The sequence below is a fragment of the Mustela nivalis genome (assembly GCF_964662115.1).
Source record: "Mustela nivalis genome assembly, chromosome: 10".
NCBI classification, from domain to species: domain Eukaryota; kingdom Metazoa; phylum Chordata; class Mammalia; order Carnivora; family Mustelidae; genus Mustela; species Mustela nivalis.
The window spans coordinates 82,388,606-82,411,337 of NC_139029.1; the positions used below are offsets into that span (position 1 = coordinate 82,388,606).

Below are 22,732 nucleotides of genomic sequence, written 5' to 3' on the forward strand. Positions count from 1 at the left end.
TGGTAGAAGTATTAGACTGGCAGCAGACTTAGCCACAGAGACCTGGCAGGCCAGAAAGAACTAGCATGATATACTCAGAGCACTAAGCGAGAAAATTATGCATCCAAGAATACTCTATCTAGCTAGGCTGTCACTGAAAATAGAAGGAGAGATAAAAAGCTTCCAGGACAAACAAAAATTAAAAGAATTTGCAAACACTAAACCAACCTGACAGGAAATACTGAAAGGGTCCTCTAGTAAAGAGAGAGACTAAAAGTAACACACCAGAAAGGAACAGAAACAATATACAGTAATAGTCATCTTACAGGCAATACAATGGCACTAAATTCATATCTTTCAATAGTTACCCTGAATGTAAATGGGCTAAATGCCCCTATAAAAGACACAGGGTATCAGAATGGATAAAAAACAAAACCCATCAATATGCTGTCTACAAGAAACTCATTTTAGACCCAAAGACACCTTTAGATTTAAAGTGAGAGGGTGGAAAACAATTTACCATGCTAATGGACATCAAAAGAAAGCTGGGCTGGCAAACCTTGTATCAGATAAATTAGATTTTAAGCCGAAGACTATACTAAGAGATGAGGAAGGATGCTATCTCATACATAAAGGGTCTGTCCAACAAGAAGATCTAACAATTTTAAATATCTATGCCCCTAACACGGGAGAAGCCACTTATATAAACCAGTTAATAACAAAAATCAAAGAAATACATCAACAATAATACAATAATAATAGGAGACTTTAACACCTCCTTCACTGAAATGGACAGATCATCTAAACAAAAGATCAACAAGGAAATAAAGGCCTTAAATGACATATTGGACCAGATGGACATCACAGATATATTCAGAACATTCCATCCCAAAGCAACAGAATACACCTTCTTCTCTAGTGCACATGGAACATTCTCCAGAATAGATACACCCAGGAAAACAAATCAGGTCTCAACCAGTACCAAAAGATTGGGATCATTCCCTGCATATTTTCAGACCACAACGCTCTGAAGCTAGAACTCAATCACAAGAGGAAAAATGGAAAGAACTCAAATACATGGAGGTTAAAGAATATCTGACTAAAGAATAAATGGGTCAACCAGGAAATTAAAGAAGAATTGAAAAAATTCATGGAAACAAATGAAAATGAAAACACAATTGTTCAAAATCTTTGGGACACAGCAAAGCCAGTTCTAAGAGGAAAGTTTATGGTGATACAAACCTTTCTGAAGAAACAAGAAAGGTCTCAAGTATACAACCTAACCCTACACCTAAAGGAAATATAGAAAGAAGATGAAAGAAAGCCTAAACCCAGCAAGAGAAGAGAAATAATAAAGATCAGACCAGAAATCAATGAAATAGAAACCAAAAGAACAGTAGAACACATCAGTGAAACTAGGAGCTGGTTCTTTGGAAGAATTAATAAGATTGATAAACCTCTGGCCAGATTCATCAAAAAGAAAAGAGAAAGGACCCAAACAAATAAAATCATGAATGGAAGAGGAGATATCACAACCAACACCAAAGAAATATGAACAATTATAAGAATGTATTATGAACAACTATATGCCAGCAAATCTGACAATCTGGAAAAAATGAATGCATTCCTAGAGACTTATAAATTACCAAAACTGAACCAGGAATAAATAGAAAACCTGAACAGACCCACAACCAATAAGGAGACTGAAGTGGTCATCAAAAATCTCCCAACAAACAAGATCCCAGGGCCAGACGGGATCCCAGGAGAATTCTACCAAACATTAAAAGAAGAATTAGGGGCTGCCTTTGGCTCAGGTCATGATCTCAGGGTCCTGGGATCAAGTCCCGCATCAGGCTCTCTGCTCAGCAGGAGCCTGCTTCCCCCTCTCTCTCTCTGCCTGCCTCTCCATCTACTTGTGATTTCTCTCTGTCAAATAAATAAATAAAATCTTTAAAAAAATTAAATCTATAAAAAAGAAGAATTAATACCTATTCTCCTGAAACTATTCCAAAACTTAGAAATGGAAGGAAAACTTCCAAACTCATTTTATGAGGCCAGCATTACCTTGATCCCAAAACCAGACAAAGACCCCATCAAAAGAGATAATTACAGCCCAATATCCTTGATGAACCCGGATGCAAAGATTCTCACCAAAATAGATTAAAAGGATTATCCACCATGACCAAGTGGTATTTATTCCAGCTGCAAGATTGGTTCAACATCCACAAATCAATCAATGTGATACAATACATTGATAAAAGAAAGAACAAGAACCATATGATACTCTCAATAGATGCTAAAAAAGCATTTGACAAAGTATAGCATCTTTCTTGATTCAAGATCAAACACAAATTTGATCAAAACTCTTCAAAGTGTAGGGATAGAGGATACATACCTCAATATCATCAAACCCATCTATGAAAAACCCACAGTGAATATCATTCTCAAAGGGGAAAAACTGAGAGCTTTTCCCCTAAGGTCAGGAACATGGCAGGGATATCCACTATCACCACTGTTATTCAACATAGTACTAGATGTCCTAGCCTTGGCAATCCAACAAGAAAAAGAAATAAAAGTCATCTGAATCGGCATCTGGTTTCATTTACTTGTGGAGCATAAGGAATAACATGGAGGACTTTGGGAGATGGAGAGAAGTGAGATGGGGGAAATTGGAGGGGAAGATAAACCATGAGAGACTGTGGACTCTGAGAAACAAGCTAAGGGTTTTGGAGGGGAAGAGGATGAGGAGATGGGTGAGCCTGGTGGTGGGTATTATGGAGGGCACGTATTGCATGGAGCACTAGGTGTGGTGCATAAATAATGAATTGTGGAGCACCAAAAAGAAATAAAATTAAATTTAAAAAAGAAAGAATAAAAAGGCATCTGAATTGGCAAAGAAGAAGTCAAACTCTCACTCTTTGCAGATGATATGATACTTTATGTGGAAAACCCAAAAGACTCCACTCAAAAACAGCTAGAACTCATACAGGAATCCAGCAAAGTGTCAGGATATAAAATCAATGCACAGAAATAAGTTGCTTTTCTATACACCAACAGCAAGACAGAAGAAAGAGAAATTAAACTGTTGATCCCATTTACAATTGCTCCCAAAACCATAAGATACCTAGGAATAAACCTAACCAAAGAGGGAAAGAATCTGTACTCAGAAAAGCATAAAGTACTCATGAAAGAAATTGAGGAAGACACAAAGAAATGGAAAAACATGCCATGCTCACACATCGTAGAAACAAATATTGTGAAAATGTCCATGCTCCTTAAGAAATCTATACATTTAATGCAATCCCTATCAAAATACCATCAACTTTTTTCAAAGAAATGGAACAAATAATCCTAAAATTTATATGGAACAAGAAAAAACCCTGAATAGCAAGAGGAATGTTGAAAAATAAAGCCAAAGTTGGTAGCATCACAATTCCAGACTTCAAGCTCTATTACAAAACTGTAATTATTAAGACAGTATAGTAATGGCACAAAAACAGACACATAGATCAGTGGAACAGAAGAGAGAGCCCAGAAATAGACCCGCAACTCTGGTCACCTAATCTTCGACAAAGCAAGAAAGAATGTCCTATGGAAATAGACAGTATCTTCAGCAAATGGTGTTGGGAAAACTGGACAGCCACATGCAGAGGAATGAAACTGGACCATTTCCTTACACCACAAACAAAAATAAACTCAAAATGCATGAAAGACCTCAGTGTGAGACCAGAATCCATCAAAATCTTTGAGAACGTAAGCCACAACCTCTTTGACTCAGCCACAGCAACTTCTTCCTAGAAACATCACCAAAAGCAAGGGAAGCAAGGGCAAAAATGAACTATTGGGACTTCATCAAGATCAAAAGCTTTTGCACAGCAAAGGAAACAGTCGACAAAACCAAAGACAACTGACAGAATGGGAGAAGATATTCGCAAATGACATACCAAAAAAAGGGCTAGTATCCAAAATCTATAAAGAACTTATCAAACTCAACACCAAAAGAACAAATAATCCAATCAAGAACTGGGCAGAGGACATGAACAGACATTTCTGCAAAGAAGACATCCAGATGCCCAAAAGACAATGAAAAAGTTCTCAACATCACTCAGCATCAGGGAAATACAAATCAAAACCACAATGAGATACCACCTCATACCAGCCAGAATGGCTAAAATTAACCAGTCAGGAAATGACAGGTGTTGGCAAGGATGTGGAGATAGGGGAACCCTCCCACACTGTTGGTGGGATTGCGAGTCAGTGAAGCCACTCTGGAAAACAGTGTGGAGGTTCCTCAAAAAGTTGAAAATAGAGCTACCCTATGACCCAGCAATCACACTACTGGGTATTTACCCTAAAGATACAAATGTAGTGATCCGAAGGGTCATGTGCACCCAAATGTTTATAGCAGCAAAGTCCATAATAGCCAAACTATGGAAAGAACCTAGATGTCCATCAACAGATGAATGGATAAAGAAGATGTGTCACACACACACACACACACACACACACACTGGAATACTATGCAGTCATCAAAAGAAATGAAATTTTGACATTTGCAAAGATGTGGATGGAACTAGAGGGTATTATGCTCTCTCTGATCAAATCATATGATCAGATCATATGTTCTCTCTGATTTGAAAGGGAGGGGTTAGGAGATAAGGAAAGAAAAAAAATGAATCAAGATGGGATCAGGAGGGAGACAAACCATAAGAAACACTTAATCTCACAAAACAAATGACAGTTGCTGGGGGGAGGAGATTATGGAGAGGGTGGTTGGGTTATGGACATTGGGGAGGGTATGTGCTATGGTGACCACTGTGAAGTGTGAAAGCCTGATGGTTCACAGACTTGTACCCCTGGGGCTAATAATATATTATATATTAATAAAAATAATTTTTAAAAAGGCCTATTTCTAGTAGATAATTCTACACATAGCTATAATCCTACTGTAGGAAGAATCAAATGCTATTATTCTAGAGAAGAAAATCAACAATGCAAGGACAGTAGGAATTCAATTAATGAACAAATTGGTATCCAGACTTCTGTGAAGACTTATAGGAGAAACATGTACTCAAAATAGCTCTCATAATTGCCTACTTACTTAAATGCAACTTTATGGAAATAACCAGGCAAGGTCTCAAGATGAACACTACAAACAACACATAGTGGAGGCACAAAGCAGGCTTCTTAGGTTTAGGTACAGGTATGGGGCTAGCAGAATTCATGCAGTTTTCCAGATTTTTATATACCCCATGAAGAGGCACACTTTGGCCAGGCACAGTCAGGCATTCTTCAGCTTTGTTCCAGGAAAAGTACTCTGATTTCAGATCCCCCTCCCCCCATGTTTAGAAGAGTTGGGAGTAGGGACAAAACATACAAACTGCGAAGAAAAAATCCTGGTCTTTGCAATTGAAGTGACGGTCCTTTCATCCTCAGGCGCAATGGCCAGAGGAGCTTGCAAATCCACATGCTTACAGCCAGAGACCTTGAGTGTCTCCCGGACAATCCAGCTTGCAGACCTGATAGGGAAAATCTGATTCTCTCTTCACAGACAGTAAGTAATATCTTTGAGTTATTATTGCAAGGTTGTATCATAAGGCTTTTTCCTAGCAGGACATATGGTTTTGGTTAAAATACAAAGGCAGCGAAGGGAGGTCTTACCAATTCATCAGCTATACCTCAGAATGATGCCTTTATAGACTCCTTTTCTGATAATGTGATTTTTCAAGTTTAGAAACAGCAGACCAGAGAGAGTCAATTATCATATGGTTTCGCTTATTTGTGGAGCATAAGGAATAACATGGAGGCCATGGGGAGATGGAGAGAAGAAGGGAGTTGGGGGAAACTGGAGGGGGAGACGAACCATGAGAAACTATGGACTCTGGAAAACAATCTGAATGTTTTGGAGGGGCGGGGGGTGGGAGGTTGGGTGAGCCTGGTGGTAGGTATTATGGAGGGCATGTATTGCATGGAGCACTGGGTGCGGTGCATAAGCAATGAATTCTGGAACACTGAAAAGAAATAAAAAAAATTAAAATTAAAAAAAGAAAACATTTTAAAACATTAAAAAATGCAAAAGAAAGAAAGAAAGAAAGAGAAACAGCAGACCACATGACATGGCTGTGAAAGAAATGCCAACAGAAAGATGAACAAAAGACTGCAGAATAAAGTTTGGAGGCTTGAGAACATCACCAGATTTAGCAGTCTGGGCTCCTACTGACATACCTTGGCTGCCCATATTGACATTTGCTATTGAGAGCATGGCTGATCATTAGTGCATGTGGTACTGTACATTTCATGAAACAAAAACAAATGGCTTTCAGTCTGGGGTTGAATGGAAGATCCCCTGGGGAAGTTTTAAAACTCTAGGTGTTCTAACCACACCCCAAACCAACTCCATTAGAGACTCTAGAGATGGAGCCCAGAAAAAAATTGTTTTTAAATCTCTGCAAGTGATGTCAATCTCAGTCAAGGTTGAGAATCACTAACTTGAATTCTCCAGGCTTCAGCTCTCTTCTGTAAAAATAAAACATCAGTTAGATGGTCCCTGAGCATCCTTGCCAGGTAAGTCCTCACCTCTGTAATTCTGCACAAGAGCATTTCCTTCAGCCCGTGTTCTCCTTTCACTGCTCCCAAAACAATGAAGAAAATCCAGGGAGGCCATTTCTGCCTCAGCTTTATGGCTTTGGTGAATACAAACGTCCTCCCAAGTTTACCTGGCTTCATAAGATGTTTGCCATCTCTGCTGCCCTCATCATTCACCAGAGGAAAAGGAGAAACAACTGTGATCATCTGCAAAGGAAAGCACAAGTCAAACATGAAAGATATCTTAAAAATAAACATTTTAGAAGTGGGATGAGCCTTTTTGCAAACACAAGGAAGCACCTGCTTGTTGACACCTTGCTATTGTGGAAATTACGTGCAAGTGTTTTCATAATTACAGATCCATATTCCCTGTATGTAGAGCAAAACTGTTTGCACGACCCACTTGCTGAAGACTTGGAAGCCTCTTGCTCGAGTCCTGACAGTGCTCAGGACCCTTCCTTCCTCTCTCCCATCCCCCCACCCCCACCACCTCGAGCAGATGTGGAATGAGAAATGTCATGATTGGCCACATGGGCTTTTTCAGGGAGGCTCTGGGAAGAAGGAAATCTGGAGCCAGGCCCATCTCCACAGCACAATCACCTGCTGTGGACCTTTCGGTTCATGTCAGGCATTTTTATCCAGAGCTCTTCCTACCTCACAGATGTGTCATAATAGAATGATGTAATGTGTAAGATGCTCCACGGTGCTAGGAAGCAAAATAATAATAATAATAATAAATAAATATAGGATATTTGCTTTGCCAAAAACCAGCATCTCAGCATCCAAAAGGAAGGTGCCAAGCCGTCTGTTAAGGTCAAATGGTTTGTGATCTGAAACACATTGCCTCTGTTCAAGATAAATGGTGTGACACCCGTGGCCCCCCCCAAAAAAACCTTCAGTATGGTCCCTTCATATTCTTCTTAAACCTATCTGCATATTTAGGCCTCCTCATCCTGGTTTATGCCTTTGCCTCACCGGCAAGGTCTTCTGACTTTATTTTTCTGTCCTGTCTCTCCGATTTCCACAATCCCAACCCCCACCACGGAATTACAACCTATCATTCAAGCTCCAATTCCGTTAATCACAGCTGCTTTTGTTCAGCACTTCCTGTGCAACAGGAACTAAGCTGCAAGCTTTACATACTTTGTTTTGTTGCATTTTTCCAACACATCTACAAAGTAAGTTTTATTCAGCCGGTTTAACAGAAGACAACCAGCATTCAGAGAAGTAAAATCACTTGCTCAAGATCACCATGTCAGAATTCAAACCCAAGCCTGTCTTGATCTAAAGTTGATGCTATTACTCACTGTGTTGCAGTCATTCTTACCAACTCTCTATCCAGATTTCCTTGGTGACTCCACAAGAAAGCAATTTCTCCCAATCGAAACTAAGCTCCCCTCCAGAACATATTTTGACATGTTTTATATTCCTTTGATTATTGTTTGGTTTATATTGCTATTTAAGTTTAGATTAGTACGTTTAGTTCCCTTCCCTAAGTATACTGTAAACCTAGGGAAGTCCCAGAACTGTTCAAAATGCTTAACCTGGGACGCCTGGGTGGCTCAGTTGGTTAAGTGGCTACCTTCAGCTCAGGTCATGATCCCAGCGTCCTGGGATCGAGTCCCACATCGGGCTCCTTGCTCAGCAGGGAGCCTGCTTCTCCCTCTGCCTCTGCCTGCCTCTGCCTGCCTCTCTGTCTGCCTGTGCTCGCTCGCTCTCTCTCCCTCTATCCCTGACAAATAAACAAATAAATAAATAAATAAAGCTTAACTACTAATCTTACTTTATAGTCCCGAGTATGTTTTTGTTGCCCTTTTATCGTCTACCATATTTTTATATACAGCACTCTAACCACATGAATAATTTGTTCTTAATTGTCAAGAGTCCAAATACAGGGGATTAAATGAGATGATATGAGATTGAGAGGGCCAGGAAAGATGTAACCAGAGATGAACATACTTCCTTCTGGGGCATTAGGTTATAATTTCTAAGTTGATAAGACCTATCAGAACTTAAAAAAAAAAAAAAAAAGAATTAACAAAGCATTCCTTTTTGTAATGGTAAGAATATTTGCCAAAATATACTGATATTAGGTACTATTCTAAATAGGTATGAGTCATAATATTTCCAAATCAACTATTAATAGTTACTAGTGTCTTCTTTGTGGAGAATGCTTTTCAATACGCCATAAGACAAAGGTAGAATCAATAATATAGAATATAAAATAATATAGAATCAATAATAATATATTTTAGGAATAATGAACACTAGGTCTATCTAGGCAAAGTGATTTGATGGATTAAGAAAAATATTTAGAAAATTCAGAAGGCAAAGCACTCTAGCCAGACAAACAGAAAACTGAGAGAAGACTTAGAATTTGAATGAAATGGATAATTCTCTAAGAGGAAGGAACAACTTATACAAATGAGTACTTACTGATGAAATGAAATAAAAACATGATAAAACAAGATAAAAATAATTGGCACCCAGGAGATACCCCACAGGGACTTCCTGTACCAACCACAGCATAGTTTTTTTGTTTTTTTTCAAACGAAGGAGGAGTAAAGGTTAAATGCTGTGGCTTTATGATAAGCATACAGTTATTCTAATGCTCATTTTTTTTTAAATTCCAGAATTCTTGGCTAAGAATGTTCAAGTTTTTATTTGAGAACACAAAATGGAATGCGAAGGGGAAAAAGCTAAAGTAGAAAGGTATGCATCTCAGGGAGCAGTACATTTGCTCATGCTCACCTGTGAACAAGACTACCCTGTTTAGGGGGTAAGAATATGATCACACTTCATCACGCAGAAGCCGAGAATGTGAAATTTACCTTGCTCTTATTTACTGTATGTGTGTGTGTGTGTGTGTGTGTGTGTGTGTGTGTGTGGTGCATTCTTCCCTTCTTTGAGTCTGTCTCCTTTTGTGTTGACCAAGATAATACCCATCTACCTTCCCTCAAAAGTCTCAGGGCTGACTCATGAAAAAGGATCTTCAATTTAGCCAGTGTGCAAAGATATTGTGAATAATCAATAATTTCCGTTAACACTCCAGAAACTTTCATTTGCATTTACTACTTAGAATTTCAATCGACCTTTCCTATGTATTAGCAGCTGTGAAACTTTCAAGAATTATAACTAACTATAGATTTTCACCATTTCCTGGCCTCCCTTTGGCTATAGATTTTCTAGCCACATGATCTTAAAGGGTCAATTTAGTTTAGTGAAATGAAAGTGGCTCCAGATATGGCATCAAATGACCCATGTTCAAATTTCAGCTCTGCCTTTTGACCTTGATTAAACCAAGCACCTCCCTAAGCCTCAGCACCTTTCTCTATGAAAGGAGAAAATAATACCTTCCTGCACTTACCCACAGGATTATAGTGAGGCTCAAGTTGAAAAGTATGCAAAAATGCTGCCTAATTCACATCTCTGTAATAGGTCTGTTCACATTATTTTTTCTTTTAGCCCCATCATTTCTATCAAACAAGAATAACATGCAGTTAAGGTTTTCATTTATTTCCTTCCAGTCTTTTTCTACACTAGACATATACGCATTTGTGTATATGGGTAGGTTTACTTTTTTAAATGTAGACAGTATTTTATTGTGATGTAATTATGTATTATCATGCTTACTTATATGATACTTACTTACTTGTATGATAATACATAATTACATCACAATAAAATACTTATTTGTACGATAATACATACTTGTATATTATGAGATATGTATGTATATATCTCTAGGTTAGTAAAATTTCTTTCCAAATGTGGTTAATAACAGCTTGATATGTCTATGATATGTAATATGTGTAATATGCATGCATATATGTATATATATGTATTTTCTTATTATTAAAAATTATTTCCAAATAGGCTAATAATGGATACACTAAAAATATGATTGGGGCTCCTGGGTGGCTCAATCCATTAAGCATCAGACTCTTGATTTCAGCTCAGGTCATGATCTCAGGGTCATAATATCAAGCCCCAAGTGGGGGTCTGCGCTCAACAGGGAGTCTGCTTGAGATTTTCTCTCTCCCACTCTGTCTTCCCTTCCCTCTCAACATGGGCTTTCTTTTTCTCTCTCTCCCAAATAAATACATAAATCTTAAAAAAAAAAAAGTCTCTATTAAAAAAAAATACGGTGGGTAGTGCTCACTTTGGCAGTACATATACTAAAACTGGAACAATAGAGAGATGAACATGACCCCTGCATAAGGATGACACAGGGATTTGTGAAGTTTCCGTATTTTTGCCCAGGTAGAAAGAGAAACACAAATACTATGTGACTTCACTCATATGTGGAATTTAATAAAAAATAAAGCAAAAGAACCAAGAAGTTGAAAGAAAAAAGAGAGAGAAAGAGAGAGAGGCAAACCAGGAAACACTGTTAACTCTAGAGAACAAACTGATGGTTACCAGAGGGGAGGAGGATGGGGGGATGCGTGAAACAGGGGGTGGGGTTAAGGAGGGCACTTGTGATGAGCACTGGGTGATGTATGGAAGTTTTGAATTACGAAATTGAACACCTGAAATAAAGTCTACACTAGCTTGAATTTAAATAAAAACTTTAAAAATATAGGGTGGGTAATAATTCTGCCATATGAGTGAAACATAATTTGTGGAATCATTCTTCACCTTCAACTCATCAAAAATCCTCATTTTCAGGTTCTTTTGTTTTTGTTTTGTTCTGCTCCTTTGTAGTTGATGATGTTACTAGGTTTATTTCGTATCATAACTAAAACTATATTAAACATCTTTGTACAAAAATCTTTTTATGAATCCCTAATTCTGTGCAGAAGATTTCGAAAACTGAAATCACTGGATCAAGGGTATGGATTCTTCTCAGGCCTTCGGTTAGCCCTAACATATTGTCAGCTTCTGTTCCTGCAGTATTGTACTATTTAGACAACACAAGAGACAATTTTTATGTTAGCTTTGTCCTAATTACCTATTTTAATCATTAATCGTTACCAATTTCACAGACAAAAAAAGAGTATCCTTTTATTATTTCATGTTTATATGATCACTAGTGAAGTTGAAAATTTATCGTGTTTATTGATTTTAATTATTTCTGCCACAAGTCTCTTATGCTTGCTCCATTTCCAGTATTTTCCTTATTGATTTGTTGGCATTATTTGTACCTTAAGGAAATTTATTTCTAAGTGGTCATAACTCCTAAGGTTTTCCAAATTTGTCATTTACACTTTAATATTGCTTGTGATTTTTGACATTGCAAGGGTTTTTTTAAGTTCTTTTTTTCTCCAACCTTATCAGGGTATAATTGACACATAGAACTGTGTAAGTTTCACTTAAGGCCTACAACACCGATGGTTAGATACATTTATATGTTGCAAAAGGATAACCACCATAGCATTAGCTTATACCACCATCCACTGCATAATCATCATTTCTTTTCTGTGGTAATTTTTTAACTTTGGAAAAATCAAATTTACCAAGCAGTGTCTTCCATTGCTTCACTTTTTTATATTTTATGAACTAAGTAGAGGGAATCCCTACTTAATCCATATAGCAATTCATGGTTTTAATAAAAACCAGACCCTAAGTTCAAAGACTTAGCAATCTAGAGTAAAGTTAGAGTGTGATGATACTGAGATTGCTCTTCTACTAAGAAGTTAGTTTGAAAGTACCTGCAAGTAGATTAATAAGTACCTGCAAGAAGAATTGGCGCCAACTCAAACACAGCTCTATTTTAGACCACTCAGATATGTCCTGCATATGGCTTTTAGCCTATGGTGAGCATCCAGAAATTCCAACACTTGGAAAGCAAAAGCTCTGTGCTGGCACATCTATAGGTCAGCTGGGGTCAGGCATAGGGCCTGGTAGAGAGTGGGGAACAGGCAACAGACGAGGCCAAAATCAGTTCTGCTCAAGAAGAGGGTTTGTGAATGTCTGACATGCGGAAGCTGTAATTAACAAGGTGATTGTAAAAGGAACTGGACTTACCTCTTAGTTTTAAGTGTCTGTCTCACTGTTCTCTGGCTGTATTTGCCTCTGTGCTGAGTAAGAACAAATTTCTTGCTTGCCTTACATTTAAATTCGATACTTCTGTCTTTAGAAAGGCCCAGGAGGAGGAACACTTGCCACCTTAGCAGCGTGAATAGTAATCATGGCTAATAAAATTAATAAAAATTAACATTAATTAGGCTCTTACTTTGGATCAGACTCTGTTCTGAGCCCTTTATATTTATATTTATATTTTATATTTATATTTATATAAATGTATTTATTTTATATTTATATTTATATTTATAGAAGCCTTCAAAACACTTTTAACTGGTAGAAACATAATTTTCTCCATTTTGTAGTTGAAGGAGGAGAAGCATCGAGAAGGTAGACAACTTATCCAGGGTCACACAGCCCACACGAAGTTGAGCCAGGATTTGAAACCAGACTACTGGCTCCAGAATTGGCACCTTTTCAATATTCTATGATATTCTGTATTTATTATTAGAAACTTTGAGAGCCAGTATTAATTTCAAGTTATATATGTGGAAAGATGTATGCATATATATTTATACATATGGAAAGATCTATAAATATTATCTCTTAAATATCTGTCTTTATTGGTTATTGTCAATGGAAGGGGGGATTAGGAATTAATTAAAGAATTTTTGGCTTATCTAGACCTCTGTTTTTCTCTCCTTCTGATACTTCTACCAGAAAACAAAGAACAGAACAAAGGCATAACACAAGTATGACAATTTTTCTATAAGTTTGATCTATGTTACTTCTACTGGGGATCGGTTTAAAGAGAAGCCAGACTGAATGTAGTGACCAAAGTAAGATCAAGTTTGTACACCCACCTATTCTATTCCTAGTTTCTCCAGGGCTTGGCTGGGTACCAGCTTAGTGTAGGACAGTGGAAAGGGTAGAATGTGTGTTGATCCCCACGAACAAGACAATTTAGGCTGTCTCTGAGTGAGGCTTGCCACATAACTGATGGGCTCATGACCCAACCATCCCTTTCTCTTCGCACCCTAGTACCCATGCAGACCCGGGGGTCTCCCATTGCTGCGGTTTCAGGACTACTCATGGCCTAAGGTCTCAGATGGCAACTAGGAGAGAGATTACCCCACTGCCAACAATTTTGTCTCTTGTCTCATTCCCTCCACTCCATCCTCCACAACGCTGCTAAACTAAATATAGTTTTAGTATAGTTTTAGTCTCCTCCTTCTCCTTAAAATTTTTCCCTGGATTCCCACCTCCTATGGGATAAAATCTGACCTCTCTAACATGGTATCCAAGACCTTTGATGATATAGTCCTTCTCCTGTCTCCAGCTTATACTGTGAGCTCGGTACAGGAAAGGAACCCTACTCTTCACCCTTGTGAATGTCATTTAATAAATATTTAATGGATGAATGGCTAGGTGGATGAATGAATGGGTGGCTCAATAAAAGAATGGATGAATAACTCTTTTACACAGTGATAATTTTTTATTTATACCGTTCTTTACAATTAGCAGAGAACCCCCAAATCTCTCATTTTGTATTTCATTTAGATGTGACCACAAATCTCTGAGATAGATATTGCCAACAATTTACACATGAGGGTAGGTTCCCAGACCTCACAGCTTGGCCACACCAAAACCTGTAGCCTTTCTAATGCCACAGCTCTTTCTCATAATGCATGAGGTGATTTAAATGTAGTTATTTGATGGTGCAGAAATTTATAGTTTTATTGCCAGGAGGCTCCCCTAGTCAACCTTTTTAATTGGAAACATAAAAAACTGAGACCCAGAGATATAAAATTGCTTGAATTTGCACCACTCATTAGCAACAAACTGAAAATAGCTTTCTGGCTCCTAATTCCAACTTTCCAGGTTCTTAAATCCATCCTCTGCCACTCTCTGCACAACTGTATAACTTTATCCTTTCTGTGCCTCAGTTTCCTATACAGATAAATCAGGATAATGATAGTACCTACAGCATAGAGTCATTTTAAGGATTTAAAAGAGATAATACATGGGAACATCTTACAAGAGAAAGTACTTTTAAAATATTAGCTATTAACCACCATTATTTCACTTGGATGGGTTCTTTGTCCCTCACAAATCAATAACATTGAATACATGCTAGTGTGGTGGTAACAGTCACACTCAAATAATACAAGCTCAAAGACAGAAAATAAATATGATACATGTTCAAATGGAAATATTGATTTATAGGACTGGAGGATACTATGAGTGAATGATAGAAACACTCTACCTCAAGGTCGCAGGCAAGCAAATTATTAGGCTTTTTATTCCCTGAAATCACCTACTTTCTGAGAGGAGGTAACTTGTATTGCAATGGGTGGTTAAAAAATAATTCAGTAATAAGCAGTTTTTATTACTTATTTCCCCCCATAAAATAATTAATTTTATTCCTCTCTCTCCTAACTAAAATAGATACATGCACAAACAGGCACATAAAACAAAACCAGTAGTGAATACACTGTCCTACCTACAGAAGGACCATTCAAACCATAATCATTGACTCTCCTATTGAGTTCCAGCCACTGGTTTTCTCTAGAGGGAAGGATTCTCCAACTTCTCACTAATCAGCCCCATGAGAATTTGCATTTACTCATTGATATCTTACTATCCTAGCTTTCAGTAGCAGTCAGATTAGGCAGAGCTATGCCATAGTCACCAACAAAATTGCATTAGCTTACAGAAGCAGAGTTCCATTTCTCACTCCTGGTTCATGTTATAATGCACTGACCACAGCTCTGAACCACTTCTCACTGTGGGACTAGGAGTAGCGAAGGAGTAGTCAATATCTGTGGACATTGTGAACACTATGACATTAGAACACTGTGGACATTACAGCAAAGAAACAGTTTGATGAAGTATGAATTTCTCTCAAAGCTTCTACCTGGGTGTGACACATATCACTTCCATTCATCTTCACAAACCAAAACAAGTCACCTGGCCAAGCCAATCTTCAGTAAGGTGGGGAAGTGGATACTGAACAATAGCAATGTAATCTATCACACATTCCTATTGCAACCACTATTAATTCTTTTTTGTTTTCCTCCTGAATTAGAGCAAATTCTGGCTTTCTAAGGTTCAGGTAAATTGTCTTTATCATGTTTCCTCCTTATTTCCATGTGACTCCTGATTAATTTTGTGACGTTTAGTACTGGACACATATTATTATTATTCCAAAGAAGACACACATTATAAAAAGGCTAAAGGATTTATTTATTTATTTATTTATTTATTTACCAAAGTTGGGTCATCAGATATCTACATGAATTGATTCTAACATAAATTCTCATGAGTTTTTATATTGTTTCTCCAACTCTCTATTTGACCAGTAAATGTGGCTTCTCATCTTCTAAGCCTTTTGCCCCCAGGGGGCCTGGCACATATAATAATTATACATTTTATGTTTTCATAAATACTTGCTAATAAAATGATTAGAATAGACTGACAGCATCTCCTAGGATAAATATAATAACTTTCAATCTTAGACCTACCACCAAACTGGTCTGCAATGTGACAAAGGGCAGGTCTACGTCTTTGAGTTTGGAAAGTGATGATGTTACTCTTAATGGAATTGGTGAGACTGAAGAATGTTCATTATTTAATAACTGTAATGGGCTCTGAAAGCATCCTGCAATTCATGTGCTTTATAATGCCAAGTCACTGAAATCCAGGAGAAGGGTAAAATTACTTTGGAAGTCATTCTTTCCATGAGTCAGGGAAAAAACAACTTTTGCATAATTTACCTCGCTTATAGTTTCCAAAATCACATTAACCAATTTGAGTTTGTAGAGTAACTTTACCCAAATTATCTACATTCACCTTAATTCAATGTCCTGTCCCCATGAAATGGATCAGAACCAGAACTCAGGTAAGGCAAGTTACTCTCTTCTGGGAGCTTCATTCACTGTTTTGCCAAAAATCTATCCACAGCAGTGTTTCTCAACTTAGGGAGCCTTCTTGGATAATCTTTTTCTAATCACCACACACAATTTAATACCACAGATATACTGTATGCCTGATTATTTATTATATGTATATCTGTACTTTGTACGTTAAAAAGTAAGAGCTAGGGCAACTGGGTGGAACAGTCTGTTTAGTGTTAGACTCTTGACTTCAGCTCAGGTTATGATCTCAAGGTCATGAAATCAAGCTCTATGTTGGGCTCCATGCTCTGTGCAGAGTCTGCTTAAGATTCTTTCTCCCTCTCCTTCTGCCCCTCCCCCACATGTGTGTGCGTGCGCTCTCTCTCTCTCTCAAATAAATAAATAAATCTTATGATAGTTGTCTTTCTCTGCTTGACTTATTTCGCTAAGCATGATACGCTCTAGTTCCATCCATGTTGTTGCAAATGGCAAGATTCCATTTCTTTTTGAGGAAGTGGTGATGCAACATGGGGGCTTAAGTGGGTAGGAGAAGAATAAATGAAACAAGATGGGATTGGGAGGGAGATAAACCATAAGTGACTCTTAATCTCACAAAACAAACTGAGGGTTGCTGGGGGGAGGGGGTTTGGGAGAAGGGGGTGGGATTATGGACATTGGGGAGGGTATGTGCTTTGGTGAGTGCTGTGAAGTGTGTAAACCTGGTGATTCACACACCTGTACCCCTGGGGATAAAAATAAATGTTTATAAAAAATAAAAAATTAAAAAAAAAAAACTGGTCTGGGAAATAAATAAGTAAATAAATAAATCTTAAAAAAATAAGAACCATTTTGTTTCCTCCCTTGGAAATAATATTGCCCCACATGATCTTTAGGACAGATGCTTTCCTCGGCCACATACTTTCACCTCTTTTATGCTTACATTGGAATTTTCTGCTCTTCTCAACCTTGCCCTTCTGCATTTTCTTATCTCAGGATCTTTGCTCATGGGATACCTTCTTTCTGGAATAATCTCTTCATTTCCGTGGAGTCCATCTATTTTTCAAAAACCAGATCAAGCTCTCATCCCTCCAAGCAGTTTTCCAAAATACTAAATCAACCTCCCTCCCCCTAGAACATTTGCCTTTAATAGAAGACACTTCTTCTGCCATAATAAAATATCTCAGTCTACTTTAGACTAACATTATTTAAGTCCATGACCCCCTCCTAGATTATAAGCTTATAGATGGCAAGGACTATATATCTATGGATCTTCCATTGTTCAGAAAGAGTGCTCAATAAATATTTGTTGTATTGAGTTTATTAATTTATGACTTAATTTTTTCCAGGTAGTGCTTCATAGTAAAATGACTTCAGCTGCCTAAGAGTTCATGTTGTTACTTAGATGGGTATATAGACGTAGATGGGCATATACACAAGTGTCATCTAGCTGGGAAAATGGGTTATTCCTTCAACTATTCATCCTCTGCACATCAAAAGTTGAAAAGGTCCCTGGATCTATCAACAGCATCACTGTTCTTTATATTGCACACGCTCAAAATTTCAGAGATACTTTAATGCCTCCCTCTCCTTCATCCCCTGTATCTAGGTGGTTGCACAAACTTGTTGATTCTTAATTTTTCATGAATCTTTGATTTTTGCTTTTCTCCAGGATCCCACTGCCAGCACCTTATTCTAAATCTATGACATCTTATTTATAGTCAGCTCCTCTATCCATAGCTCATATCTATCCACATCACTAGTCATAACAATTCTTCAATCCTTCTTTCTCCGGATTATCCTCCTGAAACATAGACTTTGATCTTACTCTGTTGCTCAGTGGCTTAAAAGTAAGTCCAAACAACTCAACATAAATGCCACAGACTGAGTTACATCCTGCCAAAATGCCTTTATTGAAGTCCTAACCCCCAATGTGATGCTATTTGGAGATGGAACCTTTGCAAGGTAATTAGGTTCAGATGAGGTAATAAGGATGGGACCTTTATGATGAGATTAGTGCCCTTGTAAGAGGAGACACCAAAGAGCTTGCTCTGCTCTGCTCTGTGAGGATATTGCAAGAAGGTGCCATCCGCAAGCCAGAAAGAGCTCTCACTGGAATCCAACCAAGCCAACATCCTGATCTTGGACTTCTGGCCTGCAAAACTGTGATAAAATACACTTCTCTTGTTTAAGTCATCCAGCCAATGGTATTCTGTTATGGCAGCCTGAACAGACCAATACAATCTTTGTAATCCTGCTTCAACTGGCCTTATCTAATCAGCCCCAGCAGGTGAGGCTCCCCACAAGGAACATTCAGATCCAGCAGGCCTACATCCTTTCACACACATGCCAATACGAAATTATCTCTACTTAAATTAGTTAAAATGTTTTTCAGATTAATTGGTTACAATAAAGATTGCTATTGTTTAGATAAATGTTCTAAGGAATGTTTTTGCTAAAGTGGTCTATAAGGCTCAACAATTGTAAAATGAATAGATTGCAGGGACTGCCCTAAGCTAAAAGAAGCACATTTGTATTTAAATTCAAAGTACTTTAGCTTTTTATACCAAAAGTAACATAAAGAGGGAGAAATTTGATCACTCATATTTATGCATTTAACAAATATTATAGTTCATCTCTCATCAGCCAGACCCTAAGCTAGATGTCATCAATATGATAGTTAAAATGGACAGTTTGGATCTTCCTGAAAACTGCAGTGTAGTCTGATGGATGAACCCAGCTCTTTTTTTAAAAACTAGTGTGGAAAATTACTTCATTTGCTTGAGAATAGATCTGCATGTGGTTTCACACTGGGGCCACAGAGAAGCTGTTAAGTGGTTTGCTCTGAGGGCCTCCCTTTTATTTCCATTCTCTGAGGCTGCCTATCCTCTTTCTCTCTGTTTCCTTCACTACCTTCTTATGTAGAGATAAATGGAAAAGTTCTCCCCTCACTGAATTTTTTCTTATTCGCCTATAGAGGACAAGACTGAAGAGACATCTCTCCACTGTGCTTTCTCAAGAATATCCTAAGATGCTGTGGGCTTTCTGGGAAACTCATAATAGAAACTATGACATTCTGCTAAAGGACATTTTCATGCCTGAGGATTTACTCCCTATGGACCTTTTAAATAAACTAAGGAGAACAGTAGAGATTTAAGAAATTAAACTTTGCTTCATGTTTTGTTTTGTTTTGTTAAAGATTTTATTAATTTTTTTTTAAATTTATTTGACAGACAGAGATCACAAGTAGGCAGAGAGGCAGGCAGAGAGAGAGGAAGGGAAGCAGGCTCCCCACGGAGCAGAGAGCCCAGGAATTCGGGACTCAATCCCAGGACCTGGGATCATGACCTGAGCTGAAGGCAGAGGTTTAACCCACTGAGCCACCCAGGTGCCCCTGCCTCATGTTTTAGAGGATAATTTTTTCTTTCTGAAGTTAAAACCTGTGCCCTACAAAAGACTTAAATTTAAAGAAAATAATTTTAAATTCAAATCTATGTTTCTTTTTGGGGTTCATGTAACCTCAGAGAGATGGAATGTGTTTTATTTCCTTTTGTGAGAATGAGTTTGCATATTTTACATGTCCTCCAATGTCACAAAGCATTCCATTCATTTTGATGACATAATCTTCTACTTAGCCAATTTTTATCCAAAGATCAAATGCTAAACTATCTTAGCATCACCAACAGCCAAACCCAGCTCCATATAGAACCTCAGTGTCTAACACAGGCCTTTTTATTTTTATTCATAGCTGAAACAGGGTGTGTCGTTCACTAACTACCTTACTGTCTTTTAGGAATTTAAAGAATGTCTACCTCTGTGAGCTCCCCTTCGCACCCCATGCATGTCTTGTGCATGTTTGCAGAGCCCATTACCTTTCACCATTGTGCCTGTAGTCCCCAACATGGGAGGGGCCTCACTATGCAGCAGTCTTACCATTTTAAAATCACAGACTAGGTAGAAAATGCATGAATTACACAGGTCTTCTAGTGGTATGGAATTCAAGGTAAAAAACATTTCGGGGAGAAGAAACAAAAGGTTGAAATCTTGTTTTTCATTGAGCTATGAACACCACAAACAGAGAATGAACAGAGAGGCAAGAAATCTTGTTTCTAAAGACCAAATTCTTAGACAGTCTTATCAGGTTTCTGGCAGTTTTTTCACATCATTTTCTTCTTCTCTAAAATAGAAATAACAAAAGTTTCTCATTTCAAATGTCCTACAAAGAGCAAAACCTTGGTCTTTCCAGAAAGAAGCTCAAACTTGAATATTTTCAGTGTATTATATCTTAAAATATATTTAGTTCAAAAAAATAATAGCTATAAATTATTGAATGCTTCCTGAGTGTCACATATTTTGTTAAATTCTACTTCACCTTCCCTACAATCTTTAGTGGGTATCATTATTATCCTTATTTTACAGGTTAGAAAATTAAGGCTTATGCCTTTCTTATAATATGAAAGAGCACACACAGCTAAATATTGAAGCCATGACTTTAACCAATGTTCTTTATCCCACACAATATTGCACCTCTATAATTTCATTAGAAGCTTCATTACTGGGGCGCCTGGGTGGCTCAGTGGGTTAAAGCCTCTGCCTTCAGCTCAGGTAATGATCCCAGAGTCCTGGGATCGAGCCCCACATCGGGCTCTCTGCTTGGCAGGGAGCCCGCTTCCTCCTCTCTCTCTGCCTGCCTCTCTGCCTACTTGTGATCTCTGTCTGTCAAATAAATAAATAAATAAAATCTTAAAAAAAAAAAAAAAAGAAGCTTCATTACCATCACCAGCCCCAACTCCTACCACAGTACTAATGCACTAACTCAACAGCAGAAGCAGACAGAAGTTATTCAATACATCAGGCAGAACCAAGTAGATGAAGGAAGTTGCATACCATATTGGTTAAAAATAAGACTACCACATTTTTGGATGGCTCAGGTGGTTAAGTGTCTGACCCTTGATCATAGCTCAGGTCTTGATCTCGGAGTCATGAGTTCAAGCCCCATGGTGGGCTGCATGCTGGATTTAGGAGCCTGCTTGGGGAAAAAAAAAAAAAAAAAAAAATGAGACTTCCAGACCCATCCTACTCTTAGGGGAGCCTGAACAATTTATTTAGCCTTCTTGTGTTTTGTTTTGTCATCTGTAAAATGGAAATGAGAATAACAACATCTAGCTCATGGTTGTTATAAGTATTAAATGACATAATTCCCCTAAAGCACTTAGTGACTGTATGTACATCAGTTATTGTGTTAATATATGAAGACTATATCCTTTTAAGTTTTGTATTCTCAGTGCCTACCTAATGCCTGACTTATAGTAGATTCTCAATAATTGGTAAGTTAATAAAAAATAAAATAGGTAAGGACACTTGGGTGGCTCAGTCAGGTAAGCATCTGCCTAAGGCTCAGGTCATGATCCCAGGGTCCTGGGATAGAGCCCCACATCAGGTTCCCTGCTCAGCAGGGAGCCTGCTTCTCCCTCCCCCTCTGCCTGCCACTCTGCCTACTTGTGCTCCCTCTCTACCTCTCTGTCAAATAAATACATAAAAATATTTTTAGGGGTGCCTGGGTGGCTCAGTGGGTTGAAGCCTCTGCCTTCGGCTCAGGTCATGATCTCTTGGATCTCTTGGATCTCTTGGATCGAGCCCCGCTTCGGGCTCTCTGCTCAGCGGGGAGCCTGCTTCCTCCTCTCTCTCTGCCTGCCTCTCTGCCTACTTGTCATCTCTGTCTGTCAAATAAATAAATAAAATCTTAAAAAAATATATTTTTAAAAAATAAAATAAGTCAAGATTCATCATCAAAGTAGTGAAAACTTACCCCAAAACCAGGTTTTATAGCAAATGTGAACTTGCAGAGATAGATGACCAAATTCAGAGCTTCAGTTAGTCAAAGGAAAGACAGCATTTACAAGCAGAGTAAACATGACCACTGGGACTAAGAGCAAGATCAAGGGCAAAGCTGGCAGAAGCTAAAGGGCGGAAAGCAGGGCATTGGCATATGGGTACATTTATCAGATTATAATAGGTGACTTGTCTGCCTTTCCTCTTTTTGTCTTCTGCAAACAAACATTTGCTAGGTACTTTTTTGTATCTAGAATCATATTAGACTCTGAGATTATAATTAATAAAACCATTAGAATTACTTAATTTGATTATTTCCTTGTCACGCTTATTTGAACTGCAAAGCAGGTCATTACTAACATAGTTAGAGGAGGACTACTCCTGACTTGATTTCTACTGAGCCATAAGTATGATCTGTATCAGATGCCAAACAGGGTGAGACAGCTCACCATATGCAGAGTTTCTCCCCATCAAGA

At 38.0% G+C, this 22,732-nt stretch overlaps 1 long non-coding RNA gene across 1 annotated transcript; it reads right to left on the minus strand.

The window, feature by feature from the left end:
• Positions 1-19,602: 19,602 nt before the first annotated feature.
• On the minus strand, positions 19,603-22,499 carry LOC309842374. The gene is made up of 3 exons (XR_014299623.1): positions 22,234-22,499; positions 21,312-21,450; positions 19,603-20,601 (listed from the first exon to the last, which is right to left on the minus strand). It is a non-coding gene; the product is annotated as an uncharacterized lncRNA (long non-coding RNA).
• Positions 22,500-22,732: the final 233 nt, after the last annotated feature.